General features: G+C 47.5%; 1 long non-coding RNA gene across 1 annotated transcript; it reads right to left on the bottom strand.

Moving 5' to 3' along the window:
* Nucleotides 1-1,171: 1,171 nt before the first annotated feature.
* On the bottom strand, nucleotides 1,172-4,467 carry LOC138844320 (uncharacterized). Its single transcript, XR_016216635.1, has 3 exons — nucleotides 4,379-4,467; nucleotides 3,574-3,647; nucleotides 1,172-1,236 (listed from the first exon to the last, which is right to left on the bottom strand). It is a non-coding gene; the product is annotated as an uncharacterized LOC138844320 (long non-coding RNA).
* Between the last annotated feature and the right edge of the window lie 5,368 nt (nucleotides 4,468-9,835).

Here is a 9,835-nt window from a genome sequence, read left to right on the forward strand (position 1 = left end):
CCTGGATGCCTTTCCTTGTCCAGGCTGGAGACGGGGTCACGTCCACCCCTGACTGGGCCAAGTGAAAGCTCTTGAGGGAGGGTTCCTGACTCTCTTGTTCTGCCTGGCACATAGCTGCTTTCAGCTCTCAAAGTTCCATTTCTCAGGCAATTGGTCACCCTACCTGAGCTGCTGATTCTCCAGGACGGACATAATTGCTCATACTTAAGACATCATTCTTTTCCTCCCTCTGCTTCCCCCATCCTGGCAGAGGCTATGTCCCAGGACAGAGGCCGAGATGGCAGATTTTTCCCAGCCTGCCTTGTGGTGAGAATGGTTAATTTTAGCCAATATGATTTTAGGGGCTTCTCAGAGAGGCTGCCTTCCCTCTATCTACCTGCATCCCTTCTTCCTTCCTGCTTTTGGATATTGTCTTGTGAGGATGTGATGCTTGGAGCTATGACAGCCATCTTGCAACCATGAGGAAACATCTTCACCACACTCGAAGAGTGTAAATGTGAAGGACTGAGGGAACATGACACTTTAATGACATAACTAAGCCTCTGAACAAGCCTAGGACCAAATATTTCATATATGATGGGACAGTAAGAAAGCTCTTGGGATTAATAAGCTTTTTCTGGAAGAAAATATAGAAAAATATTTTAATAATCTTGGCCATCATGAGTTATCTGACACAGAAGACAAAAAGATGCTGTCAAGAAAATGATAAAGTGAATTCAGAATTCTGAGTTTCAAAAAGGCATCGTTAAGTGAACAAAGCAATAATCCATGTTCAGGGAGAAGACATCTGAAATATCTCTGTGACAAAGGCCTCAAATACAGAATAGCCCAAAAACAGTTCCACTTGAACAGGAGCCATAAAAGAGAGATTCAAGTGGCCAATAAACACATGAAAAGGTGCTCATTAGTCACCAGGGAAATGCAAATTAAAGTCACAATAGGATACAGTCTTTTATCTGCCAGAAAGACTAAAATTAAAAAAAAAAAATCTGACAATACAGTTTTAGTGTAGATGTAGAACAACTGGAACTCATTGGAAATGAAAAATTGCACAGTCATTTTGGAAGATTGCTGAGCAGTAGCTATTACAACTAAACACAAACTTACTTGATGACCAGGTGACAGCATTCTTCAGTATTTATTCAAGAAAGGAAACATATCCACACAATCATGTGCCCATAGATGTTCATAGTAGCTTTATTCACAACAGCAAAACAGCAGAAATGCCACCAATATCTGAAAACAAGAGAATGGAAAAATAAGTTGTGAGATCTATGCACCAACTACACCTTTTACTGCATGAACACATAATATGGATATATTGGATATACTACATGGATCAAAGGATAGATTTCTTACTCTCTGGCAGTAAAAAAGAACAAACTACAGACATAGACAACATGATGAATCTTTAAAAAATCGAACTACATAGGAAAGAGCACATACTACATGGTTCCATTCCTATGAAGTTCAAGAACCAGGAAACCAATCCATGCTGTTGGAAGTCAGGTTAGTACAATGGTGGGTGGGGCTGGGGGGGAGGAAAAGCTGGGAGAGGGGCAAGAAGGAGCCAGATGGGATGTCAACAACATCCCATAACTTTTTTTTTAGATTTATTTATTTTATTTGAAAGGCAGAGCTACAGAGAGGAAGAGGCAGAGAGAAAAGTCTTCCATCCAGTGATTCACTCCTTAAATGGCGGAAATGGCCAGAGCGCGCTGATTTGAAGCCAGGAGCCAGGAGTTTCCTCTGGGCCTCCAAGGGGGGTACAGGGGTCTAGGGACTTGGGCCATCTTCCACTGCTTTCCCAGGCCATAGCAGAGAGCTGGAAGTGGAGCAGCCTGGACTCAAACCGGCGCCCATATGGGATGCTGGCACTATAGGCGGTGGCTTTACATGCTACACCACAGTGCCGGCCTCAGCATCCCATATCTTGATCCAAGTGGTGGATAAATTTGTGAAATATTCTTTGAGCCATACAGCTCAAGATTTGTACGCTATAAAGCTGACACTGTGATACAGCGGGGTAAGCTGCCCTGAGAGGGTGAAACCTATGTACGTGCTTATTTGAGTCCTGCTGCTCCACAGTCAATCCGGCTCCTTGATAATGGCCGGGAAAGCAGTGGAAGACGGCCCCAGTGCTGGAGCCCTGCCACCCACGGGGGAGATCTGGATGGAGTTCCAGACTCCTGGCTTCAGCTTGGCTCAGCCCCAACCCTTATGGCCATTTGGGGAGTGAACCAGCATATGGAAGATCTTTTTTCTCTGTCTCCTCCTTCTCTCTCCCTCTCTTATTAAAAGATTTATTTATTTATTTATTTAAAAATCAGAGTTACACAAAGAGAGGAGAGGCAGAGAGAGAGAGAGAAGTCTTCCATCCGCTGGTTCACTCCCCAGTTGGCCACAATGGCTAGAGCTGTGCCGATCTGAAGCCAGGAGCAAGGGGCCTCCTCCAGGTCTCCCATGCGGGTGCAGGGGTGCAAGGACTTGGGCCATCGTCTACTGCTTTCCCAGGCCACAGCAGAGAGCCAGATTGGAAATGAAGTAGCCCGGACTCGAACTGGAGCCCATATGGGATGCTGGCACTGCAAGCAGTGGCCTCACATGCCACACACTGTGCTGGCCCCTCCTCCTTCTCTTTAACTCCGATGTTCAAATAAGTAAATAAGCTTAAAAAAAAAAAAAAAAAAGATTTGGCCAGCGCTGTGGCTCAATAGGCTAATCCTCCGCCTGTGGCACCGGCACCCCAGGTTCTAGTTCCAGTCAGGGTGCCGGATTCTGTCCCGGTTGCTCCTCTTCCAGTCCAGCTCTCTGCTGTGGCCCGGGAGGGCAGTGGAGGATGGCCCAAGTCCTTGGGCCCTGCACCCGCATGGGAGACCAGGAGAAGCACCTGGCCCTTGGCTTCGGATCAGCATGGTGTGCCAGCCGCAGCGGCCACTGGGGTGTGAACCAACAGAAAAGGAAGACCTCTCTCTGTGTCTCTCTCTCTCACTGTCTACTCCGTCCAAAACAAACAAACAAACAAACAAACAAAAAGATTTGTTCACTGTATGTATGCAACACCAGTGTAAATAGTAGCCCCGATGGTTTAAGCCACATTTAATAGGGTGTTCTGCTACTTGCAGCCGAAAGCACGCTAAGTTCAATATGTTCCTCTGCACATTGCGGAGGCTCAGAAGAAAGGTTTTTGTTGGGTGAGCAATGGCAATGACCATGCAGCAGCACCGGTGCAGGGAATGGGATGGATGTACAGAGCCAACCCCTGCCGTCAGCTCAGTCCTACTGGAGAGGGTTTGTTAATTTCCTCCAACAGGTGAGGGAGCTGAAGTCCAGGGAGTTGCACTGCCCTGTCTGGAGTCACACAATGAGCCTGTGATCCATTCTCCACCAGTGCTCTTTCCTCTGTACTTCTCTCACCCCTACGCACATCCATTAACACATTTATCGAGCTCCTGTTGTATACATGTCAGGGTAACTTTCTCTGGTCATTACTTCCCTTGAGCTTATAGTGTAGTAGAAAAGCAAAGATTTTTTTCTAATAGTAAGAATCATTATATATTTTAAAGTACTTACATTTATTAAACACCTGCTACGTCCTAGACCAGCAGTTTCCAAAGTGGAGTTCCTAGACTGCAGGGCATACCCCACTGGGTTACAGGAAAAACAATGGATAATTCTATTTTAAAAATATATTTCATAGTATTATAATTTATAACAATATATAATATATTCTATTATTTGTATATTTGATCTTATATTTTTAAAGGTCCGTATGTATGTATATATTATATAATAAGATAACATATTGATAGAGTGATGTGTTATACTTGTAATATATAAATATACACACTAAGGGTAGTGTTCATTGAAGAGAATGAGAGACGAAAACCTTTAACGACCCATTGGGTCACCTGATCCCCGTTGGCCCTCACAGCACCCTGAGGACCTGGTATGTGACTCATGCTACAGGTGAAGAAACTGAGTCCCAGGAAGTTCAGGGCTCCAAGGCCTCATGGCTAAGCCAGAGCTAGCACTGCTCTGCCCACCGCACCCCTCTCTAGGCCTCCAGTTTCCACAAGATCAAATCCTTTCTCAGAGCTCCAGTTTACCTTTGTGTAAAGCTGAGGGGGTGGCAAGGCTCAACTCAATTGAGATGGACCCCACAACATAGTGACAAGGATATAAGGATGTGATTGCCCTTTAGACAACATGAGGGGGCATCGGGAGCCCAGGGGATGCCTTCAACCTCACAGAGCAAAGGCAGGGCCAGTTCTCTCAGCACGTGCCCTTGGTGGCTCTAAGAATATGAGTGCACGTGGTAGCAGGGCCGAGACTCTGGCACCTATCCCGCCTTTGAGCAATGTCATGAAATGCTCACCTTTCCCAGGATTTGATCATTCCTTCTCCTGATCCAAAGGCATTTAGCTGTGTCTCCTGGGGTTCACTTCCATATTCCTGAATCTTACAAATACATAGCTTTAATGTACCCATTTTCTTTTTTTTAATTTATTTTTTAAGGTGTATTCCTTAAAATTTCATAAGTACAACTTCAGGAATATAGTTATTCTTCCCTCAATACCTGCTCTCCCACCCATACTCCCACCACTCCTCCTGCTCCCTCTCCCCTGCCAGTCCCATTCTCCATTAAGATTCATTTTCAATTACTTTGTACACAGAAGACCAACTCTATACTAAGTAAAGATTTCAATATGCACACACACACACACACACACAAACTGTTTGAGAACTGGTTTTACAGTTAACTCTCAATACAACTCATTGAGGATAGAGGTCCTGCATGGGGAGTTAGTACACAGTGACTCTTGTTGTTAACAATTAACACTCTTATGTATGACATCAATGACCACTCAAGGCTCTTGAAATGAGCTGCTTAGGCTATGGAAGCCTTTGGAGTCCACAAACTCTGTCAGTATTTGGACAAGGCCATAAGTAAAGTGGAAGTTCTCTCCTCCCTTTAGAGAAAAGTATAATGTACTCATTTTTAACATCATATGTTGACTTCCCAATACAAAAGAGGAGGGATTTTAACTCATTTATACCTGTTTTTTTCTCTCCTCTCCTCCCAATACAATCAATATTGAAATTTGTTGACTTCATATTGTGTTTTCATTATTATGACCATGCAAATATCATTTCCTGCTGAGTCAGCACTACATTGTAATGACATTTCCTTCCTCTGAAACTCTCAGCCCTTTCTCCTTGAACTAGTAATTGCCTTTTTTGGTTTGTTTAGTTTTACTTGAACATTTGACCCAAAAAACACCCCTCAACATGATCTCCCACAGACAAAGCCATCCAGTGATTTAAGGCTGTTACCATTTCCCCCCGGGCTCCCTGACCTGCAGTGCCCATCTGGACTTGTTTTGCTCTGGGCCCGGGCTGCAGATACCATCAGGAATTCCCTCTCTCTCCTGTGGTGAAACCACAGTCTCCTGTACTGCAAGTTGTACACTATTTACAGAATAAAGATGACAATATTCTCCCGCCTGTGTCCTTGTCCAAGCTCCTCTTGCAGTGACCCTGGACTTCCTCATGTGATTTGCCTTGGCCAATAGGACAACAGCAAACATGATGCAAGCAGAAGATGCAAGAGAACTCACGCCTTTGGGCCTTTGCCCCAAGCTGGCAGTGAACCCAGGCTGCTTTGCTAGAGGACTAGAGACCCATGGCCAAATCATTTCCATTACCCAAGCTGGCATTGCGCCAACTGCCAGATATGCGAGTGAGGCCACCAACTACCAACTGACCACAGACATGGGAGGGAGGCAAGCCACAACCACAGGGAGCATAGCACAAAGGCCAGTACATGGGGGCTATTTTTTTAAGCCACCAAGTTGAGTCACATTGTCACCCAGGAAAAGCCAAGGAACACGTGTCTCCCTCTTCTTGGTTGCACTCCTGTTGGGTGGGGCACACCCTTCAGCAGCCCAGCTGTTTTCAAACACACCCACAAGTCCATCCACAGTGGTCCCATCAGGAGAGGGGATTCGGGACCTCTTCCCTGGCTGGAGTCTGGACTGACCTTAGTTATGCAGAAGTGATGCTACACAACCTCTGATGCTAACTAGGAAAGGCCATGTCCCTTCTACCTTGGAATGATCATTCCGGGAGAAGCCAGCCACCAAGGAAGAGTTCTGACTACCTGAGACCAACAAGCTGGAAAGGTCCCAATGAAACACCACAGTGACTGTCCTAGCTGAGCCCAGCCTTCCAGGCAATGGCACCAGATGTGTAAGTGAGGTAATCTTGGATCTTCCAGAGCAGCTCACCCCTAGCTGAATACCACTGAGTGGTCTCCATTAATACCACATGCAAGCCGGCGCCGCGGCTCACTAGGCTAATCCTCCACCTTGCAGCGCCAGCACACCGGGTTCTAGTCCCGGTCAGGGCGCCGGATTCTGTCCCGGTTGCCCCTCTTCCAGGCGAGCTCTCTGCTGTGGCCAGGGAGTGCAGTGGAGGATGGCCCGAGTACTTGGGCCCTGCACTCCATGGGAGACCAGGACAAGCACCTGGCTCCTGCCACCGGATCAGCGCGGTGCGCCGGCCGCAGCGGCCATTGGAGGGTGAACCAGCAGCAAAAGGAAGACCTTTCTCTCTGTCTCTCTCTCTCACTGTCCACTCTGCCTGTCAAAAAATTAAAAAAAAAAAAAGAAAAAAAATACCACATGCAACAGGAAAACCATCCGACAGAGCCCTGACCATATTTATAACTCACAAAATTGACCCACTCATTTTGGGGTGGTTTGTTAACACACCAGATAACCAGATAACAGATAACCAGGACCAACTCTATCTCCTGATGGGAGGATTAGCAGTCTTACTGGAAAGAGGTAAGCATCCTAGGACAGAAGGGACTTGGGGCCATTTGTGAAAATCACGGCATGTATAATTTTTAAAGATTCACTTATTTGAAAGGCAGAGAGAGTGAAAGAGAGAGAGAGAGAGAGAGATTTTCCATCTGCTGGTTCACTCACCAAATGGCTACAATGGCCAGCATTTGGCCAGGCCAAAGCCAGGAGCTAGGAACTCTATCCTGGTCTCTCACATGGGTAGCAGGGGCCCAAATACTTGGCCATCGTCTGCTGCCTTCCCAGGCACATTAGCAGGAAGCTGGACCTGAAGTGGTGTAGCCAGGAATCCAACTGGCACTTTGATATGGGTTGCCAGCACCAAAGACAGCAGCTAAATTTGCTGTGTCACAACACTGGCTCCAGATGCATATATTTTTAATGGTTACTTTCTTACTTTTTGTTCCTTTTTAATTGCTTTCTGTTCATGTTTTATAGGTACAATAGCTTTCTGTCTCAATAGATACTAATGGCAGAATTTAGTTTTAGGTTTTCTCCTCTTCCCTAAATCCTCTGTTATTGGAAGTCGTTTTCCTCTACATTCTTGGTTTGTTTTGTTTTCTGTCTCCCATGTTGGAAATGTCTTTAATATCCAGCAATCCCTGGCTGCACAGTCACATTACCAATCTGATGGGAAGCTATGGGTACAGACGGTGGCTGGCTGGTGGGCTTGTGTGTGGGGTGGGGATCAAGGCGCTGGCTGGTTTTTCCTATGGGGCACTCTTCCTGCCCCATATTGCTGCATCTGTGGGTCTTTGTGTTAGAAGTGGTTCACCACGTCATTTCCTGCCTGAGTGGGGAGGGCCTGAGCCCTCCCAGTGATGCTCTGGAACGGGGACAAGTGAAGGGGGCAGAACACCTCACCTTCTCTGGGCCTGCTGTCCCTGGTTTTGGAGAGTCTTGGTTTTTCTTTTTCCAGACAACAAATTTCCCTCTGCTGGCCCAGATGTGAGTGGGGCTGTTGGGGACTGAGGCTGGGCAGGCTGAGGGTTGACCACCTGGGGGTCCAGGGGTCCTTGGTACAGACTGCCGGATCATCCCCCCAGGTCCAGTCCCTGGCTCAGCGGCGCCTCCTCTGACACCTGGTACCTCCCAGTTTTTAAGCCTTTATGGAAGTCAGTTTGCTTCTGTGCAGCAATTCACCGGTGCAGAAGCCACGCAGCCCAACCATTTGGGTTTGACTTTCTTCTAGGCCACACCCCAGGCCATTTCTCCCTCCACTCTCCTTCCTTGCACGCTGTGGTTCAGGGTTATAAGTGTCTCCCAGTTCTCTCAAAGACAGAATTGGCATTTCTGTTTCTTGTTTGTGTTTGGGGAGACTTACTTTTTACAAGGGAAGTAGCGAGGCCTTTAGTCTGCCATCTTAAAACCACTGTTTCATTAGTCTTCAATGGAAAAACACCTTTATATTAGCAGACGCAGGTCAGCAAACCATTTCATTAGCATTTTACGTGGAAAATAGCATTCTGCTGAGCAGGAACGAATCGGCAATGTGGGTTTGGGGACTTTCTCTGCACAGCCTGTGGTGTTACATTCTGGTTTGACAAATGCATTGGACACAGTCAGTAAAGACACAAATTATGTATTAAGTAAAACACAGAGAAGTCATCGCTGGCCAGGTCAAGAGTGGAGAGTGGGACAGCCCAGGCAGCTCAGAAGTGGGAGAGAGGATTGGAGGTGTGAGGCTGATTTGTGCCTGCCTCGGGGAAGTGCCCCAGAGCCCACAGCTCCCCTTGCCTTCTGGGCGACTTTCTGCTCCATATCACCTCCTGGGAGGATGCCCCCGCCCTCCCAGCACATTCCAGCCGTAAGCTCTACTTTACTGTGCCATCGTCTTACCACCTGGCAATGGCCTACACATGGCTGATTCATACTCATGCCATGACTGGGGGAGGAGCCTTTTCTTTCCCAACCCTTCATGCTCAGTAGTTGCTCAGTAAAGACTTGTTGAGGGAACACATGTGCAGAAGAACGGTCACAGGAACACAGCCTTCCCAAGAAGGCGGGAGCCCTGAGGATGCAGAGGGGAAAAGGAGAGTTCTGCTGGTCCAGGCAGTGAGTGGTCTAGAGTTTTCCAGCATGGCGCCCCTGGTTTGAGGACTCACAGCTATTTCTCCTCCAATAACTCCCTCTTTGGAGGCCGGGGTACTCTGAGAATTCGAGGGAACATAAAATCCCTTTATTCAGGAACATGGACTCCATCTCAAGACAAATTGTTACCTCCAAGTTCACCAGCTGCCCAGCCAGCCCACCACCATGGCCTGGCCCTCTAGGACGCGGGCACAGGCCTGGTCAGGGTTGAAACTGCCCTGGAAGCGAGTCTCCCCTTTAATTAACAGGGAGATCAAGCAGACATGCTAATGTGGTAGTGTCTCGAGTGGGGAAGGCGTCAAGTTCATGAAGTCCCCCGAAGGCCAAGTCCTCGTTTATTTTCCTAAAAATGTTTGCCGTTACTGAGGACAGGGTGGGGGCCCCACAGGCCACCGGTAGGGAAAAAGCCTCAATCTCTTCTACGCAGCTCAGCACGGCGCAATTTGCCTTGCATTGTTTTTAATAATTACAAACTTAATGAAAGAATAACCTAATCCCTAAAGAGGCCAAGGACTCATGGTTGGCCTTGGCAGGAGCCCCTGGCAGCCACGAGGACGAGACGTGGGGGGCGTAGAGGAGCTACCGGGAGACAGGGGATGCCCTTGGTCTAGCGAGTCCCTCTCTCAGAACCAGCCATAATTCCCTCTTGCCTTCTGCATTCTGCCTAAAAAGTCTCTGCTTACTTCTGACAGCAGATTTTGCTCAGCCCCAATGTGAAAAACATGAGTCCAGAGGGAACAGGGAGTTGTTCATAGCATGTGCTGCACAAGGCCTGGGCTAGTAGTGAGGCTGGGGGGATGACTTCTCAGAGGGAGCTGACGGGAGGTGAAGATGTGTCCTTGTTACTGGCCAAGCCTTGGCTTGGTGAGCCTGAT

Source organism: Oryctolagus cuniculus, chromosome 11 (assembly GCF_051225735.1).
Source record: "Oryctolagus cuniculus isolate XC-2025 breed Fujian yellow rabbit chromosome 11, ASM5122573v1, whole genome shotgun sequence".
Lineage (NCBI taxonomy): Eukaryota > Metazoa > Chordata > Mammalia > Lagomorpha > Leporidae > Oryctolagus > Oryctolagus cuniculus.